Consider the following 20,208-nt stretch of genomic DNA (forward strand, 5'->3'; position numbering starts at 1 on the left):
TTCATTTTATACCATTCTTTTTAAAATCATTTGTTTTTTAAACATTTTGAAACAACTCATTTTTTTAAGTTGTTCGTTTTTTAAAATTTTACAAAACGACGTGTATAAAAAATAAAAGAAATGTTATATTTGAAAAAAGATGAAACATTCTAACAAAAAGTTTGCAAAAGATCGTTCATTTTTCAAACTCTTTTTAGAGTGGTTTATTTCTTTTTCAAATCTTTCATTTCTTTTATTTAAAATTCGTTATTTTTTAACCTTTCGTTTATTAAATTCGTATGTTTTTTAAAACCGTACACTTGTTAACTTATTTTTTTAAGGTTTTGATTTTTTATAAACGTCATTTTTTAATCTTCTTTTTTAAACCACTCGTTTGTTTAAAATCGATCATTTTTAAATTCCTTCAATTTTTGAAAACATTCATTTTCTGAAGTTCATTTTTCTTGACGGCTATAAGTAAATTGAATACAAAGTTTAAAAAATGAACGGTTTCAAAAAAGGTTCTAAAAGGAACAATTTAAAAAAAAGCATTTAACAATCAACAACTAAAAAAACGAATTGTTAAAAAAAAGTAAAAAATGATTTTAGAATGAACAATGTTAAATGAATTATTTAAAAAAACTTTAAAAGACAAACAACTTAAAAAAACGATTTTAATAAACAAACGGTTTAAAAAGAAATAATTTTACAAACGATATACGGTTTAAAAAAGGTTAAAAACACATGATTTTAAAAGGGATGTTTATAAAAAACAAACGCTTAATGAAAAAACATATTTATTCATATATATAAAACATATTTTATTAAATAATGACCGTGAAAATAATGAAATAATAAAAAAAAAAACTTGATTAATTGCATTATTAATAATCTCTTAAATATTAAAAGAACTTTGTAATTATCAAAAACAACCCCTAAGGTATATAATGACCTAATTACCCTTACACTTAACTACAAAAAAGTAACAAAGTTAGTGTCAGGGGCCAAAACCGTTATAAAATGCAACCCCGGGGTCTGATATGTTAAAATATTCATTTTTAGGCTGAAAGGGTTAAACTGACTAAACCAAAAGTGCCAAAACGCTGCAAAATTATCACAAGTTCCACTTCTATTCTGTTATCTTGAATCCTGATTCTTAATTTATTTGTTTATTTTGATTTGTTTGTTGCATACTTGAATTCTTGCACCTTCTTCTAGAGATATTTGATGACTTTTTTTATTTATTTAGTTGATCAAATTTTCAATTTATTTAATGATTACTTTTTTCATTAAACTTTTGATTGTTTTGTCATTATGTGTCTTATGTGACACAATCCTACCTGACCCAAAGTAGGCCGGAAACTTTATTATATAGTGTAACACAATCGATCCCAAAAAAATTCCACCCTCATAAAAAAAAAATAGGATCCACCACTGTAAACAAGCTGTTGGTATCACAGTGCGGTGAACAAGAAATCTACTTCCAACAACATGGACAAGTTAAGGATTGAAACACATATTAACCAATTAAGAAATTTATGCTATTGATGATTGCTACAGTTTAACAACAAATGATTGATTAATCTACTCTGATATTCTACATTTACTTGCCTACTTGTTTTTCTTACCACCGGCTAGAATACGTTGGATCTGTAGCCCTCTGCTAAAAGCCTGGTTGAAAAGAAGTCTAGTTTGGAAGTCGTATACCATCGGGAACCATGCAAGTATGGCAACCGGAGTGAAAATCATCACGCCCATTATGTACTCGTATCCTCTCCCCAGTGCTTTCACTGAACCCCACATTCCCAGTGCCTTAACTATTGATCTGCATGCTTGTGCTATCTGCATTCATCATCATTTCATTTGTTAAACTACTACTGTAATAAATTAATATGATTACAAAAACCGTGCATATATGTGTACCTGCAAGATAGCCCATCCAGTTGGCATGAATGCAAGTAAGCTTGCAAAGATGTCCCCGACAGTAAGTCCAAGGAACTGGAAAAGAATCACAAGCGTGACGACAAATCCAATAAAGAGGAACAGCTTAAGCAGTCGGAACATTAGCTGGAAATCAGCACTGAACTTCTTCCGGCCCATGGATACTATCTGCAAATACATGAAATCACTTGGTATGATATGATAGAAGGGTAAAAGAAGCAGTATGGCAAGAATTTGGTTTCGTAACAGACCTTCAAAATGACTATAACAGCAAGAATTACGAGCCAAGATAGACCGTAGATCTGCAATCATTCCAACAGAAAACTCTCATAATTGATTAGATGGAAAAATATATTTTGGAGTACAGGTGGCATCATACGCAAGTTGGTCAAAACAATTTTGTGCTGACCCACAAACACTTTTTTCCACGTTTAAAAAATAACAATGAGATGATTATAAATATAGAAGAGAACATTATTACAATAATAATCAAAATCTTTAAATGGCATTATGAATAGATGTTTTTGACCCGTTTGAGCTAAAACACAACCCAAAGTAATCCGTTGATAAGTAAAAGAGTCGAAATACGTACCATTATGCTTTTATCATTTTGGCTGACTCTAAGCTGATAAACAATCCCGTACTGGTAGACGAAGAATCTGAGAGAAAGAACTAGTTCCATTACACGTCCAACAGGGCCGGTGAACTGGAGGTGCTCGTGTTCCTCCTCCCACCAGGACTCCCAGCTCTTGTTAGCCGGAACACCAATACCACCACGGTTGCTGATCCATGTTGACCAATCTTCCCAGTCTTCCACTATTTTCTGCCATTCAAACCCTGAAGGGTTGAAAAGGAAAGGCGCAAATAACCACGACACTACCAGAAACCACATGGAAACAGTTAGAAAAAAGTAGGCAGTACTGCTGGTAGCTGCCGACCCATATGCTTGATAAACCACTAGCAAAATGAACAACTCCATGGCTTTGGTGAAATGGCTCCTTGAATACATTCTGTAGTTTTCAGCAAACTTCTCGTGTCTCACAACAAAACCACGCCCTGTGGCTCTGTACTTGGCCCCACCATGCAAAATAGTGCGTCCAAAATAGTGTAGCTTTGTACCAAGAGAGAATGTAAAGAAAACAGCTGCTAACTGGAGCTGCATGATGATCAAGTCACCCATGGCTGTTCTGAAACCTCGTTCTAGTCCAATCTCCATGACCATTGGCAAAGCCATTAAAAGACCCAATTGAACTACAGACTGAGAAGCCATCACTGCTTTCAGAGCAGTATCTCCCCTTATTCTTGCTGATTTCATTATTGCTTTCTCTAATCCACTCAGAGACAGGTACAGTCTTCCATACAAGTATGCATACACCGTAAGGACCACCAGCTGGATGGTATTATCAACACAAAACCCGTGTCAGCCCCAACCCAACATTTAAATATTTGCTAACCATACTTTTAGTTGGCTATTTTAATTTCTAAAACAAGTATATTTAGCGCTGAGTTCACTTCTAAAATAAAAAAATGAGAATATAATTTGGTACAACATGGCACATATTGAACAAGTTGGGAAGGAGGAAAAAGATTTTGTACTTGGCTATCAATCCATATAGTTATGATGGGTGGTAGATTGTTTTAAACCTACATAACATATCAAGCTAAAAAGCTTACCATGGAGCTAACATAGAAGCCGGTAGTCGTGTAGTAACATGATAGCATCCGGAAAAAATCAAAGCGGTGGCCTAATCTGTAGATATCCCGGCTTAGAGTTTGCTCCCCGTTACCGCATGCCACTTTAGCTTCGAAGAGTGAGATTTGGTTGAGGCCAACGTCTCTTCCCTTACCAACTTGTATGTATTCATGGTGAGTTATGTTACCACGTCTCAGTGTTGAGTTGAACCCTATATCACAATGAGTCTCAATACAGTTGTTGAATATCTAATGAATAAGCCATAGAAAGTTCATCAAAGATAATATATACACCTGCAAAGATGTCCTCGCTTAGGTTAATGCCTTTTGAAGCTTTGCTAATACCTCCTCGTGTGATGTGGAAAATTCGATCAAAGACATCCGGATGCCCGTAGTGAAATCGAACCCTGAAAGAATGTACAAGTAGTTCAAAATAGCAGCTTCTTATGTCTTTTATCAGCATCAGAAGAACAAGAGCATAATTTTCTCGTTCAGGAAAGATCATGTAAATATAATTGATATGTAAAAGATGATAGATATTATGTACTGGCTTAGGTTACTTCAAAGTACTACCCTAGGCCAATCACAGTACTAGACGTCCTGGTTATATGTTCCCTTGTTTCTGAATCTATTAGAGCATAAATCTTGTACCTTTTTTTCAAAACAATGAGCCCTAAGTATGAGCAAGAAAATGCATCATAAAAAGTAATATGTTTACTTTTAATGAGGTTTCAAAGAAATGACGTACCTCAGTGGCCTTGCAAGTACACGTTGACCGATGGTAACAAAGCTAGTTTCCTGATTTGACATGAACCATGCCAAAGAAGAAACACTGCAGCAAAAATATGATACCAGATATAAGTCTATGTTCAAGCCCCAACAGAAATGTAAAGCCAGTTTAAATACTGAACCTTCCTGTAAAGATGTGTTCACGTACACCCAAAATAGTTGGTTGTCTCACTCCATGATCCTCATTAAATTCTTCAAGAAGGTTACGCATTTTGAAAGCTTCTTCCAAGTAATTGTCCTGCAATATTGACATCAAAAACAATAAAAATATAATTTGTTGAATTGAAGTGAAAAGAATAACTAATAGGGATATACCTGGTTCATGTCAATAGTCTGAAGAGCTTCCCCTCTTGTGAATACTATGGCATGGTTTTGATTCTCGGGCTTCCCTTCTCCTATTTTTGCCGAGCCAGGTAACTTTATCCTGTAAATTTCCTTTCAACGAGAACAAGATGCAGTCAGCACTTCAATCCAGTATCATGTTCTGGTCTAGTAGAGAAAGATCAAATGGAAATCATGAATTTTTTAGGTAAAATAACACGGTTGACTACCTGATCAAGATTATCTGCAGCTTTAATTAAGACAGAATAGTAGGCCTTGTGTGATTTTGCTCCTTCTCTTTCTTCAACTTCATCAATATAGGCCACGCGAAGACCTGGATTGCTGTACACAAACAATTGAGGGAGACGGCTATATTGTTAAATCACGAAAATATGTGAGAACATCTCTATCTTTACATGAAATACTTACTTAACCATCAGATTTAGAATGTCCGTTGCACGACGATCACCGCTACGCTTTTGGTTTCCATAATTTTGACATGTCGCAACATAAGTAAATTTCAAATCAGCCACGGCCTCTAGTCGAGCATACAAGGATTTCTGGTTTTTCTTGTCCTCCTCTGATGGAATGGTAACAGCTTTATAACCTTCCAATATTTCTGCATGGTTTGCATATAAAGAATTAAGCCAGAATATTATCTTTAGAAAGTTATATACTGTTTCCTCAACTTAAAAACCCATTAGGATATTGCCGATACTTAAGGATTTGTCCTTTACCTTTTTCAGTGGCCATGTCAAGAAACGCCTGAAGCTTCAATGCCCTTCTATAGTACATCATCCCTCTAACTGGAAAGACAACATCTATTAGGATTGAAATAAAGTAAGTGAATTATTGGATGATAAATTAGTATAGAATCACCAGTTCTGCAGAGTGTCTGTCCTCTTAAGGAGACCCAATGACGGAGCTGTAATATGTTTTCATCATTTTCAAAAATATCAACGTCTTCTTTGCAGTTGATGCGTTCCATGAAGTTCTCCCATTCATCTGAGAAAGCAATATTTCCAATTACAGGTAAGCGCACAAACATATATGCATACGTAAGATGTTGTACATATTAAAGAGGTGACATTTAGATTATTAGAACCTGGGAAAATCTTTCGCAGGTAGTATTTGATAGATATACCATCTTCATTTTCCATGTCGAGGTCACTCTTTGAATAAACAGTTTCTTCACTATAGTAGGGGGTCATGACACTGCAATTCCAATTAATTATGACTATATTATGCTAACATAAGAAAAAATTGTATGTCTATTGTATGTACATTAATCCTTTATCCCCTTAAAAACTGCAGCATTAAGATAACATTCATATGGTTAGATTTGCCAGTGGCTTAAAGGTCCGACTGCCCTCTATGTGCAAAAAAATCCAGAGGCGTAATAAGAAAAACAAATCACTTGTCAGCCAAAATCACAATACACATTGTAGTAAATTATGTCCAAACTGTATCGTCAAGATCTTCAGTAAAAATATATTTAACTTTTTGCAAATTTATTGTACCTGAATGATAGCATTTTACGGACTTGAGGTGCACGTGGCATATCCATGAACAATGAATTTGTGAAGAATGTGATCCTTCGCCGTGCTTCAAGATTTTTAGGCACATCCATGGCAGATTCATTTACTGTGAGTAGAAGATACAGGCGCTTTATCTGTAAAGATAACAATTCAGTTATGACCAATCCATTTGTAATACACATTTTGTACACAATCCATGCACTAGAACTATATGCATAACCTGTTCTTCCCACTGAGCAGTAACCGGAGGAGGAAATTTAATAGAAGGTCTTGAGTCAGTTGCTTTCTCAAAAAGCTGTGTTCCTGAATCCTTGCTACCATGTCCTAGTTCTACCAACTCACTGAAACAAACATGTACAAGATCAGTATTCTGTATGTAGAATGTACCAAAAAAGGTTATTGAAATATTTCATAGATGATGGTGGTATATGTATTATTAGTCATTTCGATCACTGCAAGCTACAGAATGCTGAAATCACAAACCGAATTTCATTGATCATCATGTCACGAGTAACTACTTCTAGCATATCCTGAAGCAACAAAACCACAGTGTTGTGCTTAGATTCATCACCCTCTTTCTGCAACATTGAAAGTTTTTACATGTTAATATGATCAGAACTAAGCTAGTAATGAGCACTAACTTCTGCTTATGAACTCACTAGAATCTCCACCAATTTCACAAATTGGTTGCGTAGAGTAGGTAGATAGCCCATTCTGAAATTTGTAAGGAATGTGTTTTTGGAAATGTGGCTTTCAACTTCCTTAATTATAGTACCAATTATCCTGTCATAATAGCAAAAATCCAAGATGCAATGACAGATATTAAGACATGTTTTTAAATATCTAAAACAGAGATAAATACAGTTATAGATGTTGCAATTTCTATGAGATAAACTTGTATCGAGTTTAACCTCATTATAGCTTAATCAACTTTTTGGGGTAAAAACAGGAAAGGTGAAGAAATTTTAAAAGATTTCACAAAAGGAGCTTAAACAACCTTTTCTCAGTATGTCCAACAACTAAAGCATTCAGGACAAGTTTGAAAGACTCATAGCATTCAATGACAGCACACTTCATATATTCATCAGCACATATACGCTTCCAAAGATCAGTATCCTTGGATCGAAATTGAACTGCCATGTCAAGTGCAATTGGAACCTGAAAAAGAACAGTAACAGTCAGAAAATGATGTGTCGCCTAGATAGGGTAAGAGTATGTTGGAAGCAAAACTAACCTTGCTAGCAAGCAAAAATGGTGGCCACTGAATCAGGTTAAGGCTAGGATCTGAAGAATACGGAACTAACATCAAGTCCATCTCCCTGCAGTAGGTAAATTCGTAGCTAAGTTTGAAATTTTTGGACAAAAACTAAGAGATGGTAAAGAAAACAAAACGCTTGTTGATCAGCCTTTCCTGTCACTTATGAAATCTTCTTCACGGAAACTACATACAACTTCATTCCACAACTGAGCAAATTTTGCTGCTTCGGTTCTCCTGTTTGGTGTAACCTATTCGTATGATATAAAAAAAAAAAAAAACATTCCTATAAATAATTCCTTGAAAATCAATGATACACTTGAGATAACTTCAAATACCTCTGAGAATCCCTTAGACAGGGAAAATCCCTTTCTCTTAGCCTTCTCAGATGGCAACAAACACGCACTGAATGCACCAGGTATAGACTGGAAGCGGGACCTTAGCATACCCAACGTTCGTATCTGTCACAATAGAAAGGGATGTCAACACTCTAAACAACCAAGACGGTTTATGGGATCAATGTTAATTTGAAGCAGAAAAAATATTCCATTATTTGTTCTTTCCGCCTTTTTCAGCTAATTAAGATTTAACATAAAGACATTATGCTATGCTATGCAATGCATGGCTTCATAACAAAGAAACAAAATTGGATATTTAAGGAGAGAATATCTGAGTACCTCTCCCAAACGATCAAAGGCTCCAATAATACCACCGCACAGAGTTGAAAATATAGCATACCATATTTGAGCATCCATAAAGTAAACCTGAGAAATAAATATGGAGCTCATCATCCCAGTGGATGATCAAAGATGAAAATATTACAGCAACAGCAAGTCAGCAATGACAAGTAAGAAAAGGAAAATGAACAGGAACAGAAACAAGAAAGCTTTAACTATTGAAATTTAGCAAAGAAATAATAAGGTAAACACACACCAAAATAACAGGTAGCCAGAGTGCAGCAACAGCTCCATAGTTGTTCTTAGCTGCATATTTTATGCAAATTATTAAAATTTATAGCAAAAAACGAAAGATATATCTTTAGATAATCACTAACCATCTGGGAAGAATTCATGCCATGCATACTGTACGCGTTTGATTTTCATGATATCTTTTGTTGGCGCGATTAAAGGTTTTATCTGTGAAGCAGAAAATTTAAATGTAACAGAATCCATTATTCCATTGATTTCCCGCTAAAGGAATATAAATGAGAACGAGAAAACACCTGAACAAAATAGCTGAAAGCAAACTTTGAACAGAGAAGAAGCACCCAAAAGAAAGTATACCTGATATTGACAAAAAGATGTAGCAGTAAATTTCAGATAAGTGTCTACGAAATGAAATGCAGTGAAAACAATGACTGAACATACTTTAGAAGGGAAAATTGACTTTCATGCATTCCTCTCCCAACATAAATTCTGGGCTGCAGAGAACCATATAATTCAGAATAAAGGTTATGCTCTATAGAACTGGAAAAGAATATTGTCCTTCCCTCTCTCTTTATATATATGGTGTACGCTCTCTCTCTCTCTTTACACATACATACATCATACATGTGTGTGTGTGCCAGTTCCGTTTTCTAACGGGTCACAAAAAAATACTTAAGGATTGAAATCACAAGCCAGATGGAGGGATGCTACTGAAAGTTGCCCAAATATACTAAAAAATGTACAGCAGTGACTACCAAGTCTTCCATCTTAAGAACATAATACGAGTATCTTGGCAATTTTGACTGTCGCAAAACCCAAACCAACTAGGACAGAAAAACTAAAGTGTTTATGGTTGTTTTCAGATTAGAAAACTATGCTGCTTTAGATCAGACCAACCGAAAGAAAAGGATCCATGTAGCATACTTCAGGCAATGAGTAAGGCTTCTTAACTAGATTACATTATAATTTAGAGCGCATTGGAGGCAATAAAATACAACAGCATTTTGAAGAGTATAAATCATTATTTCTGTTTTACCAATCTACACATGTGTATGCACAATCACAATTGAGTCCTAGATAAACTACATAAACCAATTGTCTTATTAAAAAATCAGCTTTTTCTAAAAAAAAAAATTGACAGAGAAACATAGAATGCTCTTATAATAGCATAGCATGCCTGCCAGACTTCCACCTTCATATATTATTACATATTCACACTGCATTTAACAGATATGCTATAGAAAAGAGGCTCCTTGAACCATACAATCTATTAGAAAATCAAGAATCATTACAGCATCGGAGTAAACACCAAATAACGTGTTTGAGACACTGGAAAGTGGAAAGCTAATTTACAGCTTTTTGAGTATTTGTAATATGTGCATATTAGATGTATTTCTGATATCATGAGCTAATTATCTACGATTATCAATTATCAGATGGTTGAAATTTACTTTTAGTAACTGGCTGAACAATGAAATGAAACTTTCTATAGCAACAAAAGGAAATCTTTAATTATTGTAAAAAACAAAAAAGGATGGACCAAATATCTTTTGCAGTTACTTAGGTAATACATATATGGATTAGAACATAGCAAATATATGTACACAATATATGAAAAAAATACTTTGAACTATCCTAAACAAGCAAGTTTACTACACATCATGAAATGAGGAAAACAAGAGGAAGAAAAAAGACTGTCACATGAAAGGTACAGTAACATTATTTTATTTTTTACTTTATTTTATTTTATTTTATTTTATTATTATTATTTTTTTTTTTTTTTTGAAAAAGGATGCCACTTTGATATCTCGGGTAGAAGTATGAGTTTATGACTTCAGAAGTGATACGCATCATCATATGTAGTACATGAGCAGGGCTCGTTATCTTGAAAAAACTTTTTTTCTAAATGCACCAACAATATTGACAACTGGAAAGCTAGAAGTTCAAGACAGTGCTATGTTTGATAGTAGTTGAAGACCAAGATCAGGTCATATGGCACTGTCATGCCAGGTATATACATGCTGGCCTTTTCACGTAGGTATCATGGCAACATAAGTTACTAGTAAAAAAAGAGTGTGCATTGGAAGTTGGAACTTTAAGAAAAGGGATAATAGGAAAAAGTTAGTACCTGTGACCACCATAGAAGAAATCTTACAATAAGCCAGTCAGAGTTTTCAATCCAACGTCGAAGCATAGGGAAAATGAAAAGCGCTGCTGAAAGTAAATTCGGAAGCAAATACAGTGCCACAGCCATGAGATATAAAGATGGAATTCTCTCAAATTGGTTAAGGGAAGAAAGAATATCTTCTACTTTCCCAAAGGGCAATGAGATGTTGTCATTTTGGTGTATATAACATAGTGGAAGAGCAATGGACCATGCAAGGCTAACAATGATTTTCAGAATGCTCCTAAATACATCTGTGAACTTCCATCTATGATATCCAGGGAAGTTCAGAATCATGTCCAATAAACCTATAACCAAACATAAGATAATTATGAATACGTGAATATCCTGCATTACCAGCAACTTGAAGTATTTTTTCTACAAAGTTAATTTGATTCTTCAAACTACCAGCATATAGAAAACCAATATATACAAAAATAAGAACAAAAACAAAAGATCATACTTTGTAAGACTCGGAGAAATGCTGCTGTAATGAAAATACTGGATAGTTTGTATAACACCTCCTTATCAAAAATATTTGATATTGGAACATCATTCCATGCAAGGATAACCATAATCTGCAGTTGAACAGTACAATATCAGTGATTCAGTTCCACAAAATGTCAATTTCAGAAGAGAGATATTGTATGCTTATCTGCTTCTTACCTGAAGAGCTAATAATAAAAATGTCCACAAACGGTCAAAACTTCGAAATGTATGCCAAAATGATCTCGTCTCAACAAAATATGATTTTCCAAGGCTCCCAGCCTTATTAGATGACTGTTTCCCCTGTCATCACATGCGTATGACTTCAGTAACAAAATCCTCAAGTATTACCACCAGCAATTATATACAGAAGAGGAGAACCTGCGCCATGTCACGTGTTGATCTAAAAAAATCGCCATCATCACGCATAGGCCAACCCAGAGCAAAACAATCTGCTGACCTATGATAACAAAGAAAAATATTGTTCAGAAAACATATTGGATGTTTGAGAGTTGTGACCATATTTTTTTCTTGCTAATTGTTTCAAGACATTACCAGAAATACTCATTAAGATCATCATAATTGCACCAAGCAGAGTGAGGAGCCTTTCCATTTTTGCTTCTCTTTGTTTCCTTGATCATTACATAAAGCACTATTACACTCATTCCTACAAAAGCAAGAAATTGTGTTTGACTATATTTAGTTGGGGTTGCAGCAGGAGTACCTTGTCTATGACTCGATATATTGGAGTTATAACTTTGCGAAGGAAGGCTTCATCGTCCCCACCATAAGAAGGCTTTATATTTTCTCCGGTCACAATGCTCACATTTCCAGCCAGCAAGCCATGGAGTTCGTATGCCATCTAACGTCAGCATGAGTGGGTCATGACATGTATAGCAATATTCAGTTTCAAGGATGATAGTCATGATCAGATATCACTTTAGAATTGTAATATAGATGGGAAACTTACATTGTGAAAGATGTAACACAAACACTCAGGTAAAAAGCGTACATTAGCAGCCTCACCCCAGATAAGAAGATAGAGGCCCATGTAGAGTAGTTTCCTCTGTTTCCCTTCTTCACTTCCTTGAGGCAGCCTGCAAAGAATAAAAACTATTTAGCCTATAAAGCATAGAAAAGAAAAAACTTGATGCATCAATACCATGAAAAAAATAAATTGAAAACATCACTGCATAGTACAGCTTACCTTAAGCTGTGCTTTCTTTCCAAGAACTTGCACCAGGTTTTGTAATTTTTGAAGAGCTTGTTCATAACTACATCAATAGCTCGATCATCAAGCTGCATCACAGTGACTTTAGAAGTTATATTGTCAAACGTATACCTTTATGCTAAATAGATATATAGAGGAAGAATTTAAGATGACTAAAATGTGACGATAGTTCATAAACATGGAATAAGAACATAGTTAATGCATATGGGCACCACGGCCCATGACCTCACCAACTACGTAAAAGTTACAAAGTGACCTGAATTAGGGGTGTTGGATGGAAACTTAAGCAATATAATATCATAGTAAATACATAAACAAGTGCTAGAGTCAAGAAGTTTCTCTCAAAATGGATAGAAGTAGGTTTTACATGAGGTGCATGCCTTGTTACTCGGCTCAGGCTTAGGCACCAGCCTTGCATGAGGCTGGGCAAGTTGCAAAATCAAATGCTCCCTCTGGTTCCTAACATTGTCTTTCTGGAAAAGATCAAACATGAAGTAAAATATGAAATATGACAAACAACTAAGCAGGTTTTCTAATAAAATAATTAATCTTGAAACTAGGGGTGTTCATCGAATCGGATATCGAATTGGTCGAATCGAATTTTTTGAATAATTTATTTTTTGCTTGAATTCGTATTTGATTAAGAACCAGCCAATTCAATTCGAATTCGTATTCGAATTAAAATCTCAATTCGTATTCGATTCTAATTCAATTAAAAATTCGAATCGAATTCAAATAAATTCGTTTTGATTCAAATTCAGTTAGAATATGTAATGAATTCATTTAAGTTATGGGTTTTATAATGGATTTGGTAACGGTCTATTTTTATATTTAAATTAAATTTATAGATTTATTTATTTATGCTATAGCCCAATAAAAGTTATATATGTATTATATATAAAAATATTGAATAAAATATGTATAGTTTTAATTCGAATTTCGAATCGAATTTAAAATTACAAATTCGTATTCGATTTACTGGACTCGAATTGAATCGAATTCAAATTCTTGATAATCGAAACCAATTCTTAATAATCGAATTTTGAATTTTTCGAATTCGAAACGAATTCTGAATACCCCTACTTGAAACAATACATGCCTGAAACCCAAACATTGCCTTTAGCCAGTCAAGAAGATCCAGTTCTCCTGACTTCTGCTGTTGCTGATCAACAGAGGGAGGCCAATTTAAGCCACGCGTGTTCCGGAGAGCAGACACTGCTGCCTTAATCTGCGGTTTCACAAATATGGATAATTAAAAAAGTACAAACTTCAATTCCCCATGAAAATCAAAGTAAATAAAACAATACAAGGTGGGGTACCTCTTCAAACTGCATGATGCATTGTGATTCTCCTGCAGAATCAAGAGGCAGAATGTTGTAGGGAGCATATAACACCTGGTTTGCTTCAACCTCTCTTGCTGATGCAATGATCTACGCGTACATTGAGTAATGAATAACACCATAAAATAACCAGTTTTATAAAAAGGCAGGAGCTCACATCAGCAGGAACTTCTTCAGCCTTTTCAGACTTGTTAACAGCGCAGAGGACTTCAAAAAGCACTCCAGCCACCTGGTAAGCTTTTCCCAGTTGGGCTCTGGTAACAAAAACAATAAGTAGAAGATGTGAGTCAATGTTATGATTTCTGTACAATCTTTCTTTTTTCTTTTCTAATTACCTGTCTGCCTTTTCTCCCTGATCGAGTGCCTTGACATAGTTTTCATAATACTGTTTGTAGAAACTCTCAATTTCCCGCGCATCAGTCTTCTTAACACGAGCGGCCACACTGGGGGCATCGTCCTGATGACGAACATTCCCAAAATCAAGGCATTCGTTATTGGATATATCAAAAATTTAGAAGTGAACGATGCAATTTACACCAAAACTTAGGAAGACAAATCCTTTTCCATGAGTTGATTACTAGTCATATATTGCAAGATTTAATTCCAGAATTAGTCGAAAGACTTATGAGCCCTAATCCCCAATTGGATACTTATGTTTCCATCATGATTCATATTTGCGTATTGCGGCAATGGAATGATCCATAATATGAATTTTGAGGTAAGTTTGAACTATGCATAAACCTAATTTTTTCTTAAATATTTTTATGTTAACGCATACAGTTAAGATAAAGGTAAATTTCATAACCAAAAAAATAAAAATATAATTAAAATAAAGTATCATTTTCATTGAGTATTATATCATAGAACTAGAATTTCTTATTAATAAAAGTGATAATACCTCTGTCTCTTTAAAATTACAATGGGTCTCTTTGATAGTTAAAAATTATAATCTATAATTTTTTTTTACAAAGAAAAGCTAGAAAGTGAATTCAATTGATGTTAGCTAATGTTATCATCACACCACATCAATATTATGTTATTGTTCATACTAAGATTTAAAGATAAGAGCTTTGTTTAATAAAATAGGTTAACACTAAGCATGTTTGTTGAGACTTTATCGGTCTTCTTTGGTTGTGTATTCATCTATTATGTTGATTTAGGTAATGATATGTTTATTTGTTGTGTATTCATCTATTATGTTGATTTAGGTAATGATATGTTTATTTGTCGGACATATTAGTGAAGTCTGAAGTGTTATCCATCGTATCAAAACATGACACATTGTCCATAAGTCTAAGTAACGATGGTTAATGTTTGATTTGTCAGGTCCGAGGCCCTTACTCGATGTTGTATCATTGTTCAGAGTTGAGTGCTCAGGCTATACTTGGTACTACACCATATGGTCTAGATAGGTGGGGTAGGCGTTCTAGATTCGGTCTGTGTACCAGTCATGGTGTAGCATTGGCTATAGACCTTTGTATAATTTGTATTAGCCCCTTTTGTGTGATATTTTGGTGTTTGTAAGTCTCAAATTTGGTTATCAAAAACTAAAAAGCAAGTAAAAGAACATTTTAATTAACAACCAACAAAGAACTTGAGAAAGAGAATAGTATACCCTATCTAGGCGTTGAAGTAGAGCGGTCTTAAATTGCCGAACACCACGACCATTGGAGCTTTGATCCAACCTATGTGCTTTCTCAAATGCATAGAACCGACCTTTTTTTTCAATACACAACATAAAATAAAAACAAAACAGTTTAATTACTTCACCAAGAAATAAGGATGTAGTTATAACTAGAACTTAAGCGAATGAATCCAAGCATTAAAAGGAAAGAGGTGAGGAAAGGAATTACAAAGATAAGCAACACGAGGTCGGTCATTTTGGATTTCGGCTGCAACACGAAGAATGGGGGCAATCTGTTGGAGGGACGAGGGGACAACCTCGTTATCAAAGACCTCCAAGGAGAAGGTGGTAGTGGCAGCGCTTCGGGAAGGTCTCCTTGTCAGCCCTTGTAGTCCCTCGGTCCCGTGGGAAGACGAAGATGTTGACTTTCCTATTGTCTTTCCCACGCTGCCTTCTTCCATCTTTCTCCTCCTTTTACTTCTTCATACTCTTTTCCTAAGTCACACATCCAAACAGCTAGGTTTAATCAATTTTAGTTGGAATAGTTTCAAACTAAAACTTACACAAACATATGCATTATAAGTTTATAACTATCTAATCAAAGTTGGAATTCCAGGATTGTTGATAACTATATTACATATAAAACAACATATTTCAAAAATAAAAATAAATAAAAAGGTTAAATGGCTGGGTCCAAGCTCTAAATTGTTCGCTAGGCCGTTAAACAATTAGAACCGAAGCCTAAACAACATGCCGACTTGCTTTGGTTTAAACGGTTTGATCGTTTCTAACGGTTTACGGACAAAAACTACATTACACAAACCCGACTCTCGCTACAAAATGTTATGTGATTCCTTTACTAATGGACTTGTTACGGATTATGCAAAATTTGGTCAAACTGAAAAATAAATTCAAATCAAAACTAGCAATCCAATCAAATGATAGCTGAAATCACCCTAACAGTAACACACACACACAAGTCACAAACACACACTTGCACCTTTAATCTAATATAGTTACACCCTAGCTTATAAATCTTAAGATGTTCATTCTCACTTAACTTATCCTGAAGTTTTTAAATGAAGACTGTGATCTAGATACACGTAAATCAAATGTTCTTACTCTATATATAGTACACATTACAAAACCTCATCAACACATTTGAAATGTAGTAAACATGAAAATCAAAACATATTTGATTGCAGATAACAAGACTAATTACCTGAAATTAGGTTTCGTGATGAAGAGAGGAGAGAAGACGAGTTCCACTAGAAGATAATGCAACAACTAATCTGAACTCATATCCTGCGATAAGCATGTACAGTTCATTAATTCAGAAACATAATCCGATTATACAAATCCCCTGCGTTCACATTTTCACGATCAAATTCACAAATCGACGAGAAATAAAAGAGTCTCAATCGAAGCTGCGAGAAACGTGCGGAACACACCGAAACTCACCGTTCAAACAAAACTTCGATTGTACATAACGAAACACATAATCCGATTTTAGGTTTTAACGATCAAATGCATGTACAAAAACGGTGCGAAATCATTCAAGTTTCATGCTCTGTTTACATTCAACAAAACCTAATCCAAATTCTCCATAACGAATTCAAAAACAAAGCTAAATTCCTGAGAATTGCGAAGATATTGACGAATTCAACTCGATATTTAGGTTTTAACAATCAAATACATGTAACGGCGCGAAATCATTCAAAATCTAGTTAACATTCAGCAAAACCTAATCCAAAATCCTCATTACGAATTGAAAAACACAGCTAGAAACCTAAATATTACGTATAAATTGATGATTTCAGCTAGATATCTAGCAATTTATAACAGATTATAAGAAAAAGAATGAAGTTTGAATCGAACAAAACTGAATATAATAACCTGAATGCAGATATTTTGAAACGACGATCTTGTTAGGCGATCGTCTGGAAGAATAAGAACGAGATTATCGATGGATATAGAGAGAGAAACGGAGGTTAGATTTTGGGGTGAAATGAGATTTTCATAAACTTTCTCATGATTTGGGGGCGGGAGGAAGAAGAACCATATTCTGTTACAAAAAGTACACGTGGCATCATCTTAGAGGTTGAGGGGTTGCCGATTCTGGTCACTGTATTGAGTGTTACGGTTACGAACATAAAGGAATGTACAAGTTTTAATGCGTAAGTTACAAATTGCTTTAACGATTGACCAAAACATGCAAGCTGCTCACTGAAGGAGTGTACAAATATTAATGACAAATTGTTTTCACGATTAACCAAAAGTTGCAACCTGGGGTAGCTCGAGTCTATGATAAATGACTAAAGTTAACTTTTATTAAATTTAAATAATGATTTTAAAGTTAAAAAATTTGGATTGATTTAATAACGTAATTTAGTCGCAAATCTAGAGCAAAATTATAGGGGTAACGTTAAAAATTAATTTTTGTTGTATGAAAATACAATGTAAAAACATTTTTTAGGTCTGTTATCTGAAGCTAAAGATTAAAAAATCAGTTTGAGTCAAATCATAAAATTTAATTATGTTCAAATATTAATAATTAAAAATGTTTAAAACTTTTAAACAGGTTAAGTTAAATTGGCTTAATACTAATAGTTAAATGGACTATAAATTGCTACATACCATTTTTGCTTGTTAATCTCAAAGAACCCAAAAAAAAGTTAGATGATAAAAATAAATGTGCATACCTTATAAATATAACAAGTTTATAAATTAGTTCAAGATGACATACTTTTCAGTAATATAAATACAAACCAGAAAAAATAATATATTTTTAGTTAAAATATTGTGATATGAAATTAGAAAAACAAAAATATCATTGAGAATACATTAGTTTATTAATTTTTTACGTTAAGTATCACAATATAAAATAAAGTTGATCGAAAATACTAAATATTGACTTAGATTTTTTCTCAATTAAGTTCTAATTATTATTATTATTATTATTATTATTATTATTATTATTATTATTATTATTATCTATACTTTCTATAAAAGGAGAAATCCAAGTGACATAAGAAAAGTTAATGTGTCAGCAAGAGAGCATGTCCAACAATGCTTTTCTTATGTCATCCGCGATGAGGTGTCAGCGATAGAGGAAGCATAGTGATATCATAATTCAAAGATCTGTCATCTAAACCACTGCCCCAATTTTTTTTTCAAAGGTCTGGCCCACATTCAATTATGAAACCGCTGATGTTCATTGAAATTTCAAACCACTGATGCTCATTAAAATGGGAGGGTAATTTGAAATTTAAAACTTCATAGGGATATGTAATTTGCATTTAATGTCATCAGAGCTTCAATTATTCTCTCTCTCAAATATAAATTCAAACCCAAATCCAAAGTCGATCATAATTTCAAAAACTCATTTCAATCTCTCTTGCTACTCTCTCTCAACTCTCTATCTCTAAAACTGTGGATACAGAGAAGAGGATGAAGACGACAGAGGCGTTGCATTTATTATCGATTTGAATGGTAGTTTAAAAATAGATATTTTTTTATTTTTTTCTTTTTATCACAAACTGAAGTCTTGAGTTCGTTGGCCGAGCTTCCGAATGTGATCAAGGTTATAAAATGGATCTCAACTTTATTGATGAAGAGGTAATGTCTGTTTGTTTTTAAAATAAATCATGATCCTATGAAATTTGATTGATATGTTTGTAGCTTTTGATTTTGTCCATGATTTGTTATTGTTTATTCAGATGCTTGCATTGGTGTACCATGTGATTACGAGTAGATTGATTTTGATATGTCTGTAAAAAGGAGAAATCCCAATGCAAATTAGAAAACCTGGTGATGTCTGTTTATTCATCATGGTTAATATCGATTTGAATATTATGCAGACGAACGGTAGTTTAAAAATAGATATTTTTTGATTTTTTTTCTTTTTATCACAAACTGAAAATTTGGATGCTAAATGTTCTTCAAGTAGATCTTGCTGGATTTGTTATTTGGTGTTGAAGTCTTGGGTTCTTTGTCTGAGCTTCCGAATGTGATCAAGGTTATAAAATGGATCTCAACTTTATTGATGAAGAGGTAATGTTTGTTTGTGTTTAGAATAAATCATAAATCATGATTCTATGAAATTTGATTGATATGTTTGTAGCTTTTGATTTTGTCTTTGATTTGTTACTGTTTATTCAGATGCTTGCATTTGTGTACCATGTGATTACGAGTAGATTAATTTTGATATGTTTGTAAAAAGGAGAAATCCCAATGCAAATTACAAAACCTGGTGATGTCTGTTTATTCATCATGGTTAATATTGATTTTTTTTCTTTTTATCATGAACTGAAAGTTTGGATGCTAAATGTTCTTCAGATAGATCTTGCTGGATTTGTTATTTGGTGTTGAAGTCTTGAGTTCGTTGGCCAATCTTCCGAATGTGATCAAGGTTATAATATGAAGAGCATTTAATTTGTTTGATATCTTTGTAACTTTTGATTTTGTCTTTGATTTGTTATTGTTTATTGTTTATTCAGATGCTTGCATTGGTGTATGAGAGTTGTTAAAGAGGAAGCACTTATGTACTTAAGGCCTGATCAACCAAAGGAAAACCACTGCTCAATAACAGCAGTGGTCCAATACCTACAGCGGATTACATAAAGAGAAGCTGATGGTGACATCATAATTCAAAGACATGCCATCCAAACCACTGCCCCAATTTTTATATTCAAAGGTCTGACCCACATTCAATTATGAAACCACTGATGTTCATTGAAATTTCAAACGACTGATGCTCATTAAAATAGGAGGGTAATTTGAAATTTAAAACTTCATAGGGATATGTAATTTGCATTTATGATCGACTTTTGATTTGGGTTTGAATTTATATTTAAGAGAGAGAAGAATTGAAGTGGTGGTTCAGTATCTACAGCGGATTCAACATCAGTATTTATGTATCA

General features: G+C 33.9%; 1 pseudogene; it reads right to left on the reverse strand.

The window, feature by feature from the left end:
• Positions 1 to 1,391: 1,391 nt before the first annotated feature.
• On the reverse strand, positions 1,392 to 17,334 carry LOC110878637 (annotated as a pseudogene).
• Between the last annotated feature and the right edge of the window lie 2,874 nt (positions 17,335 to 20,208).

Source organism: Helianthus annuus, chromosome 9, assembly GCF_002127325.2.
Source record: "Helianthus annuus cultivar XRQ/B chromosome 9, HanXRQr2.0-SUNRISE, whole genome shotgun sequence".
NCBI classification, from domain to species: domain Eukaryota; kingdom Viridiplantae; phylum Streptophyta; class Magnoliopsida; order Asterales; family Asteraceae; genus Helianthus; species Helianthus annuus.